This window comes from Triticum aestivum, chromosome 4A, assembly GCF_018294505.1.
Source record: "Triticum aestivum cultivar Chinese Spring chromosome 4A, IWGSC CS RefSeq v2.1, whole genome shotgun sequence".
NCBI lineage: Eukaryota > Viridiplantae > Streptophyta > Magnoliopsida > Poales > Poaceae > Triticum > Triticum aestivum.
The window spans coordinates 752,418,459-752,437,230 of NC_057803.1; the positions used below are offsets into that span (position 1 = coordinate 752,418,459).

Here is an 18,772-nt window from a genome sequence, read left to right on the forward strand (position 1 = left end):
GCAGTGGCCGACCTGGACCGCGCCGTCCGCGCCGGCCCCAGCCGCGCCGTCCCTCCCGGCTGCCACCGCGCAGGGGCCACCACCACCACCGCCGGCCCCCACGACGCAGGCGCCGGTGCAGCAGCTCCCCCAGGCGCTGCCACCATCGACAGCACCACCACCCGCGTCCAGGACCCCGGGTCGGCCCCTGCACCAGGTGCAGTTTCCACCGTCACCATCGCCGATCCCCGCGTGGGCGACCGGATCGTCTCCGGGCCCGGTATACTCCATGGCGCCGGACCACCCGACGCCCTCCCTGCGGTTTGATCACCCCTCCTGCTCGGCGACCTACGGCCCGGCGCTTCCCGACCCGGCGTACGCGCTGCCGGCGACTGCGGCCGCCCCCGGCCACAGCGGGCCAACACCCCCTCGCTTCGCCAAACTGGACTTTGCCACCTACGAGGGCACGGAGGACCCCCTCAACTGGCACAACCAGTGCGAGCAGTTCTTTCGAGGGCAGCGGACGCTCGCTTCAGATCGTACCTGGCTTGCGTCCTATCATCTCCGAGGCGCGGCGCAGACCTGGTACTACGCCCTTGAGCAGGACGAGGGCGGCATGCCACCATGGGAGCGCTTCCGGGAGCTCTGTCTCCTCCGCTTCGGGCCTCCGATCCGCGCGAGCCGCCTGGCGGCCCTCGGTCGCTTACCCTTCACATCCACGGTGCAGGAGTACGCCGACCGCTTTCAGGCCCTGGCGTGCCACGCGCCGGGCGTCTCCGCGACTCAGCGCGCTGAGCTATTTGTGGGCGGTCTGCCGGACCATATTCGCGTGGACATCGAGCTACGGGATCCCCCCGATCTACAGACGGCCATGTACTATGCCCGCGAATTCGAGCGCCGCGCGGTGGCCATTCAGCAGGACTCACCGTTCCGGGCCGCTGGCTCACTACCTTCGCTGGATTCCGCACCAGGTCGGCTTATGCAGGCTTCCGCGGCACCCCTTGCCGCGGCCGCGGCACCTCCCGCCGCAACCGCGGCGCGTCCGTTCCGCCGGCTCACCACAGCCGAGATACTCGAGCGTCGCCGCCAATGGTTGTGCTTCAACTGCGACGAACCATACAAGCCCGGCCACGCCTGCCCGCGACTCTTCTACCTGGAGGTGGCAGACTACATTCCGGAGGACGCCGTCGCCACCGACCTGGCCGCCCTAGATGTCGAGAAGGAGTTTGATGCTGGTTGATTACCTCACGGAGTTCAAGCAAGCGCTTCCCCACCTTACAGCTCGAGGACGAGCTGTTTGTGCAGGCGGGGAGAAGTGTTATGTCCGGCCTGTCATATGGAAGGCCCATCGGGCAATCTTAGCCCACAAGTTATCTTAGGTTAAATTCGTGCGCAAGTTATCTAGGTTATAAATATAAGTTGTAAAACTCTTTTCAGATCAAGCAATAAGAAGATCATTATCTCCATTGCCCGGCTCCCAGAGGAGCCGGAACCCTAGCCGCCTCTAACCCTAGCCGCCGCCATCTCCCTCCTCTTCCGCGACGGCGCCCAACCGCCGGCGCGGCCGCTCATCGCCACGCCCAGCTCCCACTTTCCCCTACAACCTACGCCCTCGAAGGGGCAAAACCCTAACTCCTAACAGTAGCACTTAAAACCGGATGATCACGATTTTTTTTTTCAAGGCTTGCACTGAATTTCACTTCTAAGCTTAGCCAAAACTAATTGCGTCTCTGAGTTGAGTGTGAGAGGATGGGGTTCGCCGCTTTCTTATCCACCCAGGGGTTGGTATTCTTTTCTGAACAACAGCGGCTGGTAGGTGGGATTCACACACACAACCGAACAGGCAGGCCAGAAAATTTCCTGAATCATCCACGATTTCCCCGTACTGGGACGACGGAGTTGTTGAACGATCAATTAATGCGTGGGCATGATTTCGGGACCAGATGTGCTGAGGATCAGAAATGAATTTTCCCTCTAATGCCATAAACTTTTCTTCTTGTTATCTCTTATTTTAGCATAAACTGACCAGTTCTCTTCAATGGCAGCATAGTACATGCACTGGCCCTTGATCCCCGGTGTCCCGAGTACACACTTCAACAAATGTATATGCTTTACGATGTACTCTCCCTTGTACAACTACTGCTATATATACTCCCTCTTTTTTTTTCTAGCCTGCATATAAAACTTGGTCAAAGTCAAACTATACACAGTTTCAAAAAATTTATATCAAAAGATATCAACATCTATAATACTAAAGTTATATGCTATGAAAATTAATTTTATGATGTGTCTAATTTCATATTGTGAAGGTTGACAATTTTTTCCAATAAAGTTAGTCAAAGTTTGACTTTGACTAAATTTTATATGCATACCTACTCTGAAATTATTCGTCTTAGCTCTTGGGCACTGGATTCTTTCACCTACTCTGAAATTATACGTCTGATACCTACTCTGAAATTATACGTCTTAGCTCTTTGTGGGGTCTGATACCTACTCTGAAATTATACGTCTTAGCTCTTAGGCACTGGGTAGCTTCACTGGATTCTTTCACACAGTAACATCGACTACTGTCCAATTTAGTCCATGAAGACCACCTTAGTTTAGGCATTGCAACTGGCCACGAGGCAAAAGCAAATTTCTTCAGTATGGTACAGAGGGGCAATGATCTTCAGTATGTGTCCTGGATTTGTCACGGCAGATATCCTTAGTGTGATGACTTAGTCATGAGGCCCAATGCATCTATGTGGTAGCTTGAGAATGGTTGAGCGGGATGAGAGACACGAGTTTTTACCAGGTTCGACCCCTCATGGTGGAGGTAAAAGCCTACATCGTGCTTCATTGATATTGATCATCGTGCTCATAATTACAAGGGTGCTCTTTGGCTATCTCTCTCGAGAGCTATTGACTTGTCAGTCTAAACTTTACTTGTCAAACTTGTCCCTCTTGGGGTGCTCTGCCCCTCCTTATATAAGCTAGAGGGGCGGGTTGCATGTGAAGTCCTAGTAGGACTAGGACAATTCTAGTAAAAGCGGAATCCTAGTCTTGCTTCCTTTACAAGGGAATATTCCTTATGCCTTTCCTCTTAAGCTGGCCTACCATAACATGAGCCGGCCTTCTGGGCTTTGGCCTTTGTCATCCATCTGACCAGCCGTCGGGGTCATTAGTGAGTCGCCAGACCAGTGAGCCGCCAATCTTCGGGCGGGTCACTAGTGAGTCGCCATGTCCGGCCGGGTCATACCGCAGGGTATATCCCCGAGATTACGGTATTTATTGTCTAAAAGGCACGCTTTGTTTCTTCTCAGTTTGTAGATAATAAACAGACGTAATTCATATGTTGTAACTTTATAATGTCTTAATACTACTACTCCCCTCCGTTCCTAAATATAAGTCTTTTTAGATGTTTCAATAAGAACTAACTTAAATACGGATGTATATAGATATATTTTAGAGTAATGTAGATTCACTCATTTTGCTCCGTATGTAGTCCACATTGCATTCTCTAACAAGACTTATACTTAGGAACGAAGGGAGTACATATTAACTTGTGTTATGTTGGGGTTCAGAATGTAATATATTCATGTCAGACAAGAAGCAATGGACTCCAGGCAACTGTGCCAGGTATTTGTTGGATCACCTGCAACCTGCAAAACCTGCTGCAACACCACCCTTCAAGAAGCTTCAACTTGAATAACTCTGCAAGACATGTATGCACCTCAACTTTTAAAAAAATATTCCCAGTTTGGATCTCCAAATGTTGGACAAGAATTCATAAACTCATCATCGTAGTCGTCTACTTGAAACATCTCAACAGACCTGGGTAGTGTTGGAAGCGACCGGACATTCAAGCATCCAGTCATCATAAGTCCATTGAGTAATGTGAGGTGCTCCATATTGCCTGGTAAGGTATCAAAATTGTTGTAACAAAGCTTGAGCACGCAAACAAAAAAATGAGGATATCCTAAATAAAAATTAAATTCTTTCTGATGAGTAAAGATCTTTAAATGGAGTGGCAAGTTACAAATCAGAAAGCTTCACTCCGTGATGTATTGCACATGGGCTAAATAAATAAGAAAATCAACATTGCTCAACCGACTAAAGTAACCAATGGGAAAAGAGGCAAAAATCTTAAATATATATTGAGAATTGAGTACAGTAACCAACCAAGGAAATAAGGACAGAGTTGCATATATCACAAAGTTATACCTGGGACTCGAGAAAAAATTGCATCCATATGATGCATCACCAGCCTCTCGTCGCACCTGAGGCGGCCTAACCCATACCCATCTATCTATACGACCGTATATAGGCGATGCATAGCACCACCTATAGATGGTGACAGCTTCACGACCATATATATCATATCTTAGGAGATTCTCGTCATGCCGGTCCACCACCTAAAGATGGTACGTTCCTTTCTCCAGATCTCGTCGCGTGACAGCGTCACGTCCTGGTCGAGGTCCTCGTCAATGTGGTTGACGTACTGGTGTTGGAACACGGCAGGGTTGCCGGCGAAGCACTCAGGCAGCACCGCCGTGGACTCGACATCCACATCAACGACGACGACTTGCTTGGCAACTCCGCCGAGGCATCAGCCCCTAGGTTCGTCTTGATACTCTGCGGGGCCGGGGTGGCACTCCTTCATCGCCTTGTGGAAGTCTTCCAAGCAGCCGCTGTTGGCCACGTGATGCATCACCAGCCTCTCATCGCATCTGATGCCGGCTTCAGGTACATGGAGCACCCTATATAAGTCCAGGGTTTGGTCCTAGGAGCGGATGGGACGAGTATATGTGGGGTCGTGTGGGCCAGTGTAGGCCGGATCTGCCGTGACGAACGTGCCAGGTTGCACCTGGGGCACCCTATATACGTCCTAGATTTGAGCTGAATATGAGGGATGTCGGGCGTTTGAAGCCGGTTTGAGTCATCCGTCAGGATCGTTTTTTTTTCTACTGGTCCGTCCACCAGGACATATAAAGGCGGGTTTGAGGCGCCCGACAATAGATGCTCTAAGGTGTGGGTATATGTTTTCCATTGTTCTCTCTCTAAAGCTACAACTGAGTACTTATACCCAAGGTTTTACAGTGCCCTTAATTATAATGTTAAACATATCTCGTTTTAAACTCTAAATAGTTTTTTTTACAGTGAACTACAACAGTAAAGAAGGTGAAGAAGCGTTTTGAAAGTTGATATTTGAAAGACAATGAACAAATCTAAGCCGTCGGTCTTCACTTATCCTCCCTCGATCGGACCATTTGAGGCATCCATCCACTAACTAAACTTAACTCAGCCGTGCTGTGCTTTGGTCCTTGAGAGGTTCAACATCAGGAAACGGACAGGACCTTAACCACACACTATCTTTTTCTGTGATGCAGTGAATTTGCAAATATTGAAAAAATGAAATAGAAAAAGAAAATAAAAACAGAGCAACTCCTCTGCTTTTGCTGCATGCTCTGTTTCGTCCCCAATCAAACTCGTAGCAGTTTCCTCTTCATTTCAGATAGGACACGTGTTCCTAGCAAGACATCGATGTATTCATCCCTTCCTGCCATAATATACAGTGACTGAATTAATTAAGCAGCAGATCCAGTCACTGAATTCTTTCATACAGTAACAGTCATTGAGTAATACTCCCTCCGCCCCGAAATACTTGTCAGAGAGATGGCTACAATTGGGTGTATATATAACTAAAATACATCTAGATTCATCCATTTCTTCGACAAGTATTTCCGGACGAAGGGAGTATACAATGACTCATTCAATCCATAAATACTTCATCTGCTTAACTGGATAAGCAGCATTATGTTATGTATTTGTGATTCTTTCTCGTGACAATCTTAATACTGTTACCTAAATAGAGTGGCAACAAGGAGCATCTGTTTAACTGAATTAGCTCTGCCCGAAAACAAGCAACTTGGCAAGAGTTCATCTGATACAACAATTTTACTGCCTTTTTGAAACAAACATGCTCTAAAACTATACAACTGCTTTAGAGTTAGACATCTATGAAGACACCAAATACATTACACAGATCGATGCAGCTATATATGATTAATAAACTGAAGTTGAGTTACAAATTTCTATGAGGAGTTCTGGGTCTTGGTAAAGAGAACTAGAGAACATGGTAAGGATAAGAGGCTATATATACCTCATTGGAACACATTGCCAACTGTTCTCTGTGGAATTGCTTCAACCAAATTCCAGTATGCGCCCTCTTGAGAAAGCTACCTCCAAGTTGGGGCATTTTCTGATCGATAGTATCTTGAGGGCTGGGAGCTGCTGTAGAGTCCCTCCGGCAATGTCTCTACCCCTGGACACCCCTCCATTACTAGATCCCTGAGCGCAGTGACTCCATACATTCCATCTGAAAATGTTGTCAGGGCATCGCACTCATGCACACTGAGTTCTAGCAATTTTTTGTTGTTCCCCAGAATTGCTGGCATGGACACCAGCTTGCGACAATACCTGATCCACAATGTTTCAAGAGATGCAGGCAACTTTGGTACCTCCACCAAATTTTCACATTCTTTGATTTGAAGATCCTGGAGTCGAGGAGGCATGTCATTTTCATCGGCAGATATTGTTGATGGAAGTGAACCAGTTAAGTAGGAACAACCAAGCACATTTAGAACTCGAAGACAACTCAAGCTTCTAAACTCTATCGCTGGCCATTGTACTATACTATTGTTGCCTCTAATCTCCATTCTTTCAACAAAACCAAAATGGTTCCATATATTCCGTTGTATTTGGGATAGTTCAGATGAGAAAAGGCAATTGCAATCTACTATATCCACATCCTTAATAAATCTGCAAGGTATTGTTTTTAGCTCCTCATCAAAGAGCTCTATATTTTCTGCGAAGCCTTCAAGCCTCAGTTTCACGCTAGAGTCACCAAGCCTTGAGAAATTAAGGTCCATCTGCCGCCAATGATATGTAGGGTACATATAAATTATGCCTTTGCACTGAAGATTAGATTGCACTGAGAGATTAAACATATGGTGAAGGGGAATGCAACTTCGGCCCTTCACCATTAGTTCTTCTAGTAAAGGGAGCATCTTGGGCATGCTTGCTAGCATTGGGCATAGAGCAATATATAGATTCTTGAGCAGAGGGCCACTTGTCCTGGCAACTCCTGGTGCCATCGCTCTAGTTCATCCATACCATGCAGTATCATATGTTCAATTTAGGGAAGAAGGGTGGCCTAGAAGTATTGGACTCCCTGATGTCAGTATCTTCCGTGCCAACACATATACTTGTCAAGCTATGCAAGCCGCTCAAACACAAGTACACGAGGGAGGGCAGCCGCCATAATGGTGGAAGATCCTTGCAATTCATGCAGCCACTCAGACTAAGTTCACTGAGATGCTCTAACACTGTAGAGTTGTGCATCCATGATGACAATTTAGCACCAGTGTAATTACGTAACAATAGAATTTCAAGGCTTTTGTGGGGAAGAAGGGCCTCTAATATTGCTTCTGCTTTAGCATTTGCAAATTCAAAACCAGTATTGTAAGGATCACGTTTCCAATTGAGTAACAATCGTTTCAAATTATGCTTGGTAGACAGGTTGGCTTCTTTAGCATTTTCTGCAGCATGCACTTTTCTCAGCTCAAACAAAGAAAGAGCACCACCTAGATTCAGATCTTTCAGTTGATCAATTCCACGGCCTGCATCACTATCAATGACATAACTTGTCAATGTCTGTAGAGAATTCAGGTGGCCAATACCCTCTGGCATGCGCTTCAATCCTGTACACCCAACAAGGAAGATATGTCGAAGACTTCTCATATATTTCATGCCTTCTGGTAATTTCTTCAGTCATGTACAACTAATGAGCTTCAATGTTTGCAAGCCATACAGTATGGTAATGGATTCGGGCAGTGCACGTATCTCAGAGTGAGAAAAATCTAGATAGTGAAGATGCTTCAAGTTTTTCATATGTCCCTCCGTTGAGAATGTCTTCAGTGCTCGCAAGGACATAAATTTTGACTTGGTCATACTCAAAAACATGGCTTCATCACGAGGAAACCCCTCACTTTGGACTAATATCGTGCGGGCCCGGGTAGCTAGAATTTCCTCCATGGTTGCAATAGCTTGATTACTGACACAATGAAGTGACAAATTTTGAGCCTCATGTTGTAATGATCTAGCAGCTGTGGATCCTTGCGGAATCTCCCGATGTGATGAAGACTGTTGCAGAATGAAGCAATCATTTCCGCTTATGGAGTCAGCAAGATCATGCATTAGATCATGCATCTTGCAAGTAGTTGGTCGGTGGATTTCCTTATCTCCATACGCAGAGAGTAGATACTTTTGAATATTCACGTCTTGGAGGAAACACCTCCAAACTAGCACATCAAAAATTTGTAGGCCTCTTGTTTCTGATGCAATAAAGTCATTTGCCATCCATAGCTGGATTAACATGTCTTTATCCATTTGGCTATCCTTGGGGAAAATAGCACACAAGGAAAAACATATCTTTTCTTCTGATGACAAGTGATCATAGCTCAGCTGAAGTGCAGGTACAATCCCAGTAGTTGTGAGGATGGCATCCTTCCAGACATCACTATCCAGAACGGAAAACCACTGATTGCGATTCTTCGAACGAAGTAAAGCTGCTACGGTCCTGATAGCAAGAGGCAACCCCTTACACTTGTTGACAATACTCTTACCCATTGAAATTAATTCCTCTTGCTTCTCCACTTCCCTTCCAAATGCTTTTTTGTGAAAAAGCTCCCATGATTGATCATCATTAAGAAGCGATATCTGATGTGGAGGATGTGTGCCCATGATAGAAGCAACTTTATCACTTCGGCTTGTCACAATTATAGCACTGCCTGGGCCAGCTTGTGAGCATAGCAATGATCTCATATCATCCCACTTGTTTCTATCTTCATTCCAAACATCATCCAACACTAGGAGGTACATATTATTTCCCAACACTTCACCAAGCTTCTTCTGCAGTGCCTCCATCTCAGTCAATTCACACTTGTTCATCGTGGCGACTTGTATTACAGATCGAACAATTTCTTCGATAACAAACTTGTTAGAGACACAGACCCATAAGACCAACTCAAAATGATGCTTCACCCTCTGATCATTGTGCACAAGTTGGGCAAGGGTCGTCTTACCGATCCCCCCATACCAACTATGGGGAGCACCATGACACTGTTATTGGAACTGTTGTTGAGGGAGTGGTCAAGTAATATGTTCACCACTTGTTCCTTCTCATCTTGTCTCCCAACAATCTCTGATTCGTTGACACGAGAGTGTGTATGAGGATGAACAATGCTTGGTGCCTCGGTATGTTGCAGGAAGTGAAAATTGTTCATTTCCACAATCAGTTCATCTATCGTCTCAAGGGCATCCTTCAACTTCCAACTCATGTGAAGACGGAAAACAACCGGGCTATTGGCGGTGAAGTAGCTGAGCAGCTGACATGAATACAAATAAACTAAAATTTGAAGCCTTCCAATTTCCAAATCAAACATTAAATTGAAATTGAAAATGGGAAGTTGTGACTAAGCAGAGATGCATTGCACTTGCACCCCCTATGAACAGTAAATGAAAAAACAATAAATTGAAATTATAAAGATTCATAGACTTCTCTCCAAAACCAGTACATTATAATATTCAGTACTGAAGTATTATCATTTCAGTAAGCAGCAGAGGAGGTTTAAAGGAGCATATGAATATGAAGCAAAACACAAAATAAAATAGAAAATGATCTGACGGGTTAAACTATGCATAACTCTAGAAAACATGCATCATGTATGCATATCTGACCATATATTTTGGTAAGCAGCGGAATAGAGCATAGGAGGCAGATGTTGTATTTACAAAAATCTGATCTTTTGATTGGCAGAAACAGAGCAGTTTACTCCTCAGTTTTTGGTGGACCCACCGCTAGTTGCATGCATGCATACTCTTTTTCGTCACTGCCTGGTCTCAGAGGGTGTGGCATTCTGAATATGTGATTCTTCTTTCTTGCGTCTCGCCACAGTCTTTATACTGTCCTTCATCATGCCACAACACAAGAAGTTGTTCAAGATACATACATCATCCTGCCGAAGCTGATCATTATATATAGCGGACAATGAGTCGACTCTGCTTTCATCGATCTTATACCAAGGGTTTCATCGCTGAAACTTAAAAGACGACGAACAGTGTTATCGTAACTTGAGGAGAAGCAATCTCAGCCGTCAGTTTTTCATTTATCCCTCCACGGTGGGACCATCTGGGACATCCACTAACTGAACTTAACTAACTCAACCCTGATGTGCTTCAGTTCTTCAGTAAACCACAAGCTAACTTGAGGAGAAGCAATCTCAGCCGTCAGTTTTTTGATCAAACAGAAGTTTCACTGAAAACGAAAAAAACAGTGCTAGCAACTCCACAAACTGAGTTGTTTTTTTTAATGAAACCCCATAAATAGTGTGTGTGCTCCTTTGTTTTTTGCTGGATCGACAGCTAGCTATATGCATGCCAGCAAGGGATCGAAGGATCGAGTGTGCCTCAGCTTCCTTTCATGACAAGGGTCTTACCCCTGAGTAATATATACCTCACTGGACACCGAAACTCTTTAGATAGGTGCAAGTTTTTTTTTTGCAGGGTAGATAGGTGCAAGTTTTGACATGTACAAAGGGACCAAATAGATCAAGAACAAGGTAAAGTGAAGAGGTTATATATACCCCACAAGGCCAGCATACACAAGAAGCAACCTAAGGATTCAGCACATGTTCATTGAGATCCAACTAATCTCTTTGGAATTGCTTGAACCAAATCCCAGTACGGGCCACCTCTTGACAATGCCTCCTCCAAGTTGGGGCAGCCCCTGATACGGAGTTTCTTAAGGGCTCGGAGCTGCTGCAGGAGTCTTTATTGTAGTATTTCTAACTTTAGGCACAACTCCATTCGCAGCTTCTTGAGCGCAGTGACTCCATACATTTCATCTGGAAATATCGACAGTGCATCGCACCCATGCACACCGAGTAATATCAGTTTTATTATGTTCCCAAGAATTGTTGGCATGGGCACCAACTTACGACAACGATTGATGTATAATGTTTCAAGAGATTCAGGTAACTTTGGTACCCCCACCAAATTCTCACAATCTATAAGTGTAAGGTGCTGGAGTTGAGGAACTAGGTCATTTTCATCTTCAGATATTGTTGATGGAAGTGAGCCAGTTACTCTGGAACAACCCGACAAGTGTAGATGCCGGAGACAATTCAAGTTTCTTGCCCTTGCCCTTGCCGGCCGGCGAGGGAGTGGTTGAGAAAGCTCTCAACTACACACGGCACATATTAATTGGATCGAATGACTCCCCTGCCTCAAGGTAGTGTGATTTTTAGCACTGGAACTCTGACACCACCCGGCCCCTTCATTCCCAGTAAGACACTCCTAGCCTAGCTTCAAAGAAGGGTAACGACTCTTCAATAATTGTGTGCATCATTGGATGTTCCTGGAAAACAAGAAACATATCCAAAGGCATAGAATAGTACAGCATATCAACATAGATCGATGGTAGATACAAGTTCTTTTGAGTTTTCACATCAAGCCTAAGTAGGTTATTGCTTGACATAAGTATAGTTAACAGACACAAAAATTACATGGATCCTGGAACACATACTCCCGTAAGGCCGGCATACACAAGCACGGATACATGCATCCCCGTCAACGACAAGCAAAGCATTTTAGTCGACATAAATTGTTGGATCAAGTCCTGGATCAACACACGCGAGGTGGACACACAAACACACACCTGAACCTTGCAAAGTTCAGACGAACAGAGGGAAGAGGAGACTCTCGAACGGAGCAGTTTTTCGACGCCTCAAATTGCACCTTTTCTGTTTCCTTCCTTTTATTCTCAAGCATAACAAACTCACAGCATGCACTGCCCACGATACGTTTTAGCCGCGCCATCCCACAGACAGAGTCGTGGCCAGCACGCCCATGAGTACAACAGCAAAGAAAGAGACCAAGTCTGAGCAAAAAAGAACTAGTCTAAACTGAACCTAACCGTGTACACTGCACGTTTCAGGATTATTCAGAAAACTAGTAACTGAAAATGGAACATGTGCAACTAGATTAACATAACATAAATATCTGGAATTCTTTCAACCAAATTCCAGTAAGCACCTCCTCTTGAGAAGGCTCCGTGCAAGTTGGGACAGTCGACAACATGTAGTCTCTCGAGGGCAGGGAGCTGCTGCATGAGTCCCTCTGGTACTGTCTCTAACCTTGGGCACACAAAAATATCTAGCGTCTTCAGCTGAGGGAATGATACAACCGATACTTGTACTGTCACCTCCTGGGACCATCTCTCTAGCTTAGGCATGTTCACAAGCATCATGGTTTCCAGCTTCGGGAACAAGGGTGATGGTGAAATACATGATTCCCCATTGTCCGTATCATCATTACCAACACATATACTTGTCAAGCTATCCAAACCTTCCAACTCCAAGCGCGTGAGAGAGGGCAACTGCCATAATGGTGGAAGAACATTACAGTTCTTGCATCTTCTCAGCGTAAGTTCACTGAGATGCTCTAACAGTGTAGAGCTGTGCATCCATGATGATAATTTTGCACCAGTATAGTGAGATAACACTAAAACATCAAGCCTTTTGTGAGGGCGAAGGGCTTCTAATATTCCTTCTGCATTAGTATCTAATTCACCTCCATTATTTGGTTTATAAGGTCCATACCAATCAAATAACAATCGTTTCAAATTATGCTTGCCAGACATATTACCTTGTTTAGCATTTTCCGGGCTATGCACTTTTCTCAGCTCAGTCAAAATAAGAGCACCACCTAGATTCATATCTTTCAGTTGATCAATTCCACGGGCTGCATCACTATCAATGACATAACTTGTTAATGTCTGCAGAGAACTCAGTTGACTAGTACCTTGTGGCATGCGCTCCAAACTTATACACCCAACAAGGAAGATGTGACGGAGACTGCTCATATATCTCATGCCTTCTGGTAATTTCTGAAGATTTCTACAACCATTGAGCTTCAATGTTTGCAAGCTATACAACATGGCAGTGGCTTCAGGCAGCGCAGATATATTAGAATTAGAACAATCTAGGTAGTGAAGATGCTTCAAGTTTGTCATATGTGTCTCGATTGAGAATGTTTTCAATGCTCGCAAGGACATGAATTTGGACTTGGCCATACTCACAGACTTGACATCACAAGGAGTCACATTCCGGCCAATAGGGAATAATATAGTGCGGGCCTGGGGAGCTAGAACTTCCTCCATAGCTGTAATAGTATAATTACTGACATAATCAAGTGACAAATGTCGAACCTCATGATGTAATGAAGTACCATATGTGTATCCTTCAGGAATTTCTTGGCATGAAGAAAATTCTTGCAAAATAGTGCAATCATTTCCGTTTACGGAGTTCGCAAGGTCATGCATGAGATCATGCATCTTGCAAGTAGTTGAACGATGGATGAGCCTGTCTAGAGAACGGGTGTGTGGATTCTTCTGAATCGTCACATCTTGGAGGAAACATCTCCAAACTAGTAAATCAAAAATTTGTTGGCCTCTTGTTTCTGATGCAATAAATTCATTTGCCATCCATAGCTGGATTAACATGTCTTTATCCATTAGGCTATCCTTCGGGAAAATAGCACAAAATGAAACGCATATTTTTGCTTCGGATGACAAGTGATCATAGCTTAGTTGTAGTGCAGGTACAGTCCCAGTGGTTGTGAGGATGCCATTTTTCCAGACGTCACTATCCCGAACAGAAAACCACTGATTATGATGCTTTGAAAAAAGTAAAGTTGCCATGGTCTTGATAGCAAGAGGCAATCCCTTACACTCTTGGACAATACTCTTAGCCATTGAAATCAATTCCATTTGCTTTTCCACTTCCCTTTCAAATGTGTTTCTATGAAAAAGCTCCCATGATTGATCCTCATTTAGAACTGATATCCGATGTGAAGGAAGTGTGCCCATGATAGAAGCAACTTGATCGCTGCGGCTTGTCACAATTATAGCACTATCTAAGCCAGTATTTGAGCATAGCAAAGATCTCATAACATCCCACTTCTGTCTATCTTCATTCCAAACATCATCCAACACTAGGAGGTACCTTTTCTTGCCAAGAACTCCACAAAGTTCCTTTTGCAGTGCCTCCATCTGGGTCAGATGACACTTCTTCATGGTGGCCACTTCTATTATAGATCGGATGATTTCTTCAATAACGAACTTGTCAGAGACACAAACCCATAAGACCAACTCGAAATGATCCTGCACTCTGCCATCATTGTGAACAAGTTGGGCAAGGGTAGTCTTACCAATCCCCCCCATACCAACTATGGGGAGGACCATGACATTACTATTATTTTCTTCACTGTTGTAGGAGTAATCGAGCAATATCTTCACCACTTGTTCCTTCTCATTTTGCCTGCCGACTATCTCTGATTCATTGACACGGGAGTGCGTCTGCGGATGATCAATGCTTGGTGCCTCGGCATGTGGTAGGAAGTGAAAGTTATTCATCTCCACAACCAATTCATCTATCATTTCAAGGGCATCTTTCATCTTCCTGCTCATGGAGAGACGGAAAACAACCGGGCTGTTGGTGGTGAAATAGCTCAGCATCTGCATGGAAAACAATTAAATTGAAATTGAAATGCCCACATTTCCAAACTAAAACCTTAAAGAAATAAATGAGAGATGAAGAATATGTTGGTTGCTAGTCATGTGGAATAGTGGTGTTTCGTGTCAGGTGGTTGAATACTGATTGGATAAAATTTTCGAGTGAGTGCTAATAGGTAAATCATTTTTGTGATTTCATTCGAACTTCATTTCAATTCATTGTTCTTTGAGGAAGTGTCGGAGAAGAAGGACAAACCTTGCGTGCCGTGGAGTAGGGGCGGATCTGTGCAGCACCGAGGCGCAGCGCCTCGTAGCGGAAGTCATCAAGAACATCATCGGCATGATACGCGGCAGTCTTGAGGTTGTTGATCCGCCGGCGCACGGCGGGGTTGGTGCGGCTCTTGACGTCGGCGTCCAGCAGGATGCACTGGACCGCAGCAAGGTGGCGCTCCAGCTTCCGGCGTGACTTGTCCAGCCCCCAGGCCCGCAGCAGCTCGCCCACCAGCGCGTCGCCGGCCTTGGCCGCCAGGCTCCCCACCAGCGGTATCAGCAGGGAACCCATCTCAGTCGGCGGCGGTGGGTGGCTCAAATCAGCCGGTGCTCCGGTACGGCGATGTGGAACCCCAGGAGTTAGTGAGATCTGACGATAGACTCTCCCGATGTGGAGGTAAACTATGGGTCTTAGCGTTGAGGAATCGTGTAGCACACATGATTGAAGAGGCTGTCACGTGGTTGCACATGAGCATCACGCATATCTAAGCTCAGTTGGGTTTGAAAAATTACAGAATGGTGGTCAGATGTGCGTTCAATGCACTTGTCAGATATGCATTGACCATCCAACTTATCTTTGGTTTTTAAACTGAGATCACCCACTAGTGATGCATCACGAATTTCAATTTCGAACACCCGTACTAGTTAGGATCACCCACTAGCACTAATGAGACGTCCCTAAATTTTTATGGTTCCGATGCGTTGGTTGGTTTTAGAGCTGTAAACAAGCAAGCAGGCAGCTTGATTGATTTGATGCGTAGTAGCACAAGCAGCTTGATCTTGGCTTCTCCCGGTTCCTCGGACCATCCGCTAACTCAACTTAACTGAACCGTCCGAGCTTCATCACTTCTTGAGACTACCTTCCTTCAGTGAAGCTTTGGCCGTTCCTGGAGAAAAAAAAACTGGATGCATAGAAATTTTGGTCGAAACAGAGACAACAGCTGCTACCCATGATACAGTTTGACAAACGTACTATAGTTTCTTGCCGTTGTCCCTCACCGAGGTAGAGCAAAAAAAAGAGCAGCAGCTCAGGAAAGACAATATAGTGTCCGGACTCTCCGCTGCTACCCATGCAACTTGTACAAGTACAATTTTGGCTCAGGATGGCTGATGTTTGTACTTACGAAAATCACATCCTCTCTTCTACTCCCTCCATAAACAAATATAAGAGTGTTTAGATTACTAAAGTAGTGATCTAAATGCTTTTATATATTTTTACAGAGGGAGTATGATAGAACGTGCAACAGACTTGACTGGGAGCTCAGCTATTTGTGCAGACAGCAACAACGATTAATTGAAGATTTACCGAGTAATATGCGTCAACTCATTCCAGTACATAAAAGGACCATCTTAGGCATTTCATTCCGAATTTGATATTCTTCTCCCCACAAGACATCATACTTCCTTTTTCAAACAAATACTCTACTCTAGCTGTTTCAGTATATGATATACGCAGTACATCAGACCAAAGATACAACAAAGGGAGCGCAGCACGGCAGAGGAGGACAACTTTTTTTTTTGAATTGAGGGGAACGCCCCAATTTCATTTCATTGAATGAAAAGAAACCGAATAAACAGAGTCATAAAAAAAAGTTTGTTTCTCAGCCCCAGATACCCTACCTTTGGCATCCGGGGGGAGAAAAGACTAAAGAAGCGCTATGGGGAAAATGGTTACCACACAGGGCTCCATCCCCGACCCTCACCTTTACTAAACAGTGACAGAGCTTAGAACAACCATATTATCCAGACATAGACTACACGACATTCCAGTGAAGAAACTCAAAACATGGAGAAGATCTCAACCCACTCCCAGACGTCTTGTCATTGGCGCCCATCCTCTGCTCTTGTTGAAGAAGCCATTTGCAACATCAACCAACAACGCTGCCACGTCGCGCAGCTTCTGTTGCCCTTCTTTTCTCTGTAAGCCAGCCCAATACGACATCCAGTAAGCTATTTGAAAAAACAGCACACTCGGATCATGTGGGTAAATGTGATGAAAAGTGGCAGCGTTTCTGGCTTTTCATAAAGACCATAATACCGCCGCTACACCCACTGCTATTGTTTGTCTCATCTTCTTAGGAAACATCTCTATCCAGCTGCTGAACTCTTCAATTTCGCAAGGAATATCATAAATACCAGTGACATTCCTAACAACCCCCACGCAAACTTGGCTACCACACAAGTGCAAAAAAGATGCTCTATGGTTTCAGAATGATCACAGAAACTGCAACTTCTATCTTTACCTTTCCAGTTTCTTTTAGCTAAATTATCTCTAGTCAACACACTGTTCCTAAAGACCAACCAGATGAAAACTTTAACTTTTAGAGGAATCTTAGCTTTCCATAGATTTCAGTGAGGCCAAGCTACCTGATTAGTTTTAAGAGCTAGGTATAAGGATCGAACAAAGAATTTTCCTGATCTAGTTAATAACCAACTACACTTGTCCTCCTGCTCATCAAGGTTACACTACTACGGATGCTTTTCAGCTCATATCACATATCAGCAGTGTCTCCCCATATTATCCTTCTAAATCTTATCAAGTTCATGTTCTCGGATAAGGCTTTAGCAACAGTAAAATTAGCATTGAAAGTTAGGGCATACAATCTAGGGAATTGCACACTGAGAGGTTTGTCTCCCAGCCAAATATCGCTCCAGAACATAGTTCTCTCCCCATTACCCACTATTTTTCTACTATACTGTAGGAAAATAGGGTTGACTCTCATAATTCCTTGCCAAAAATGAGACTGCCCAACCTTCTTTTTGCTCAGGTATTTCTTCCTTACTAAATCCTGCCAAAGACCATTATTATTTTCAAGTTTCCATATCCACTTAAAAAGTAAGAAAATATTCATAATATCCAAATCTAAAACACCTAAACCTCCCATCTCTTTAGGTCTACACACATCCTCCCATTTCACTAAATGATATTTCTTAACATCTTCTTCCTCTTGCCATAACATTCTTTTCATGTAGAAATTCATTTTCTTACTAGGTCCTTTAGGTAATTCAAAGAGAGAAATCATATAAAGGGGAACACTACTAGGGAAAACCTTATACACAGAATCTTAGCAGCAGCGCGGTCTAAAAACAGGCGCTACTGCTAATTAGCAGTAGCGAGCTTCAGAAAACAGCGCTACTAATGACTGAGTAGCAGTAGCGCTCTAGGTGAAAAGAGCGCTACTATTATAATTGCCACGGTGTTGCCTCCAGGCTAGATATAGTAGTAGCGCCCTACCGTGGACGCGCTATTGCTAAAGAACTTAGTAGCAGCGGTTTTCCTGAAAACTCGCTATGCTAAGTATCACCGCAACTAATTAAGTTTAGTCCCATACTGCTAAGCGAACAAGGTGTTTACCACCTTAAATATGTTGCTTCTCAACCTATCTCGAGCACTTGGTCTTCATTGAACTATATGTGTATGATTTGTGGTTGCAATATGAATCCTCGCCTGTACCTATACAGGTACAGTGAGGATTCATGTTGACTATTTAGATTATACACAAAAAGATCAATGATGACCAATGTATATTTTTGATGTTTTTACATTGCTTAGACTTATAGCGTTTTTTCGGGACAAAGCGTTACTGATATTGGGATAAACAAAAAAAATAACTACTTCCATTAGCAGTAGCGGTTTTCTCTAAAACGCGTTATAGATAAGTTAGCTATAGCACGTTTTCCATATGAGCGCTACTGCTAGTTCGAACCACCCCCCTCCCCCCCGAATCAAAATTTCGCTAAGTCCTCCTTTCCCCCCCGGCATGTTCCCCCTACTCTTGTCGCCGCCGCTAGAGCCCGAGCGCGCCTGCCCTCACCGCCGCCGCCCGCCCTCAACCTCACCGCCGCCCGCTCTTGACCACACTGTCGCCGCCCTCGACCTCACCGCCGCCGCCCTCGACCGAGCCCGCC

The 18,772-nt window shown here is 44.7% G+C and overlaps 2 pseudogenes; both read right to left on the reverse strand.

Moving 5' to 3' along the window:
• Positions 1-7,234: 7,234 nt before the first annotated feature.
• On the reverse strand, positions 7,235-9,464 carry LOC123084622 (putative disease resistance protein RGA3; annotated as a pseudogene).
• Positions 9,465-10,713: 1,249 nt separating this feature from the next.
• On the reverse strand, positions 10,714-15,155 carry LOC123084623 (putative disease resistance protein RGA3; annotated as a pseudogene).
• Between the last annotated feature and the right edge of the window lie 3,617 nt (positions 15,156-18,772).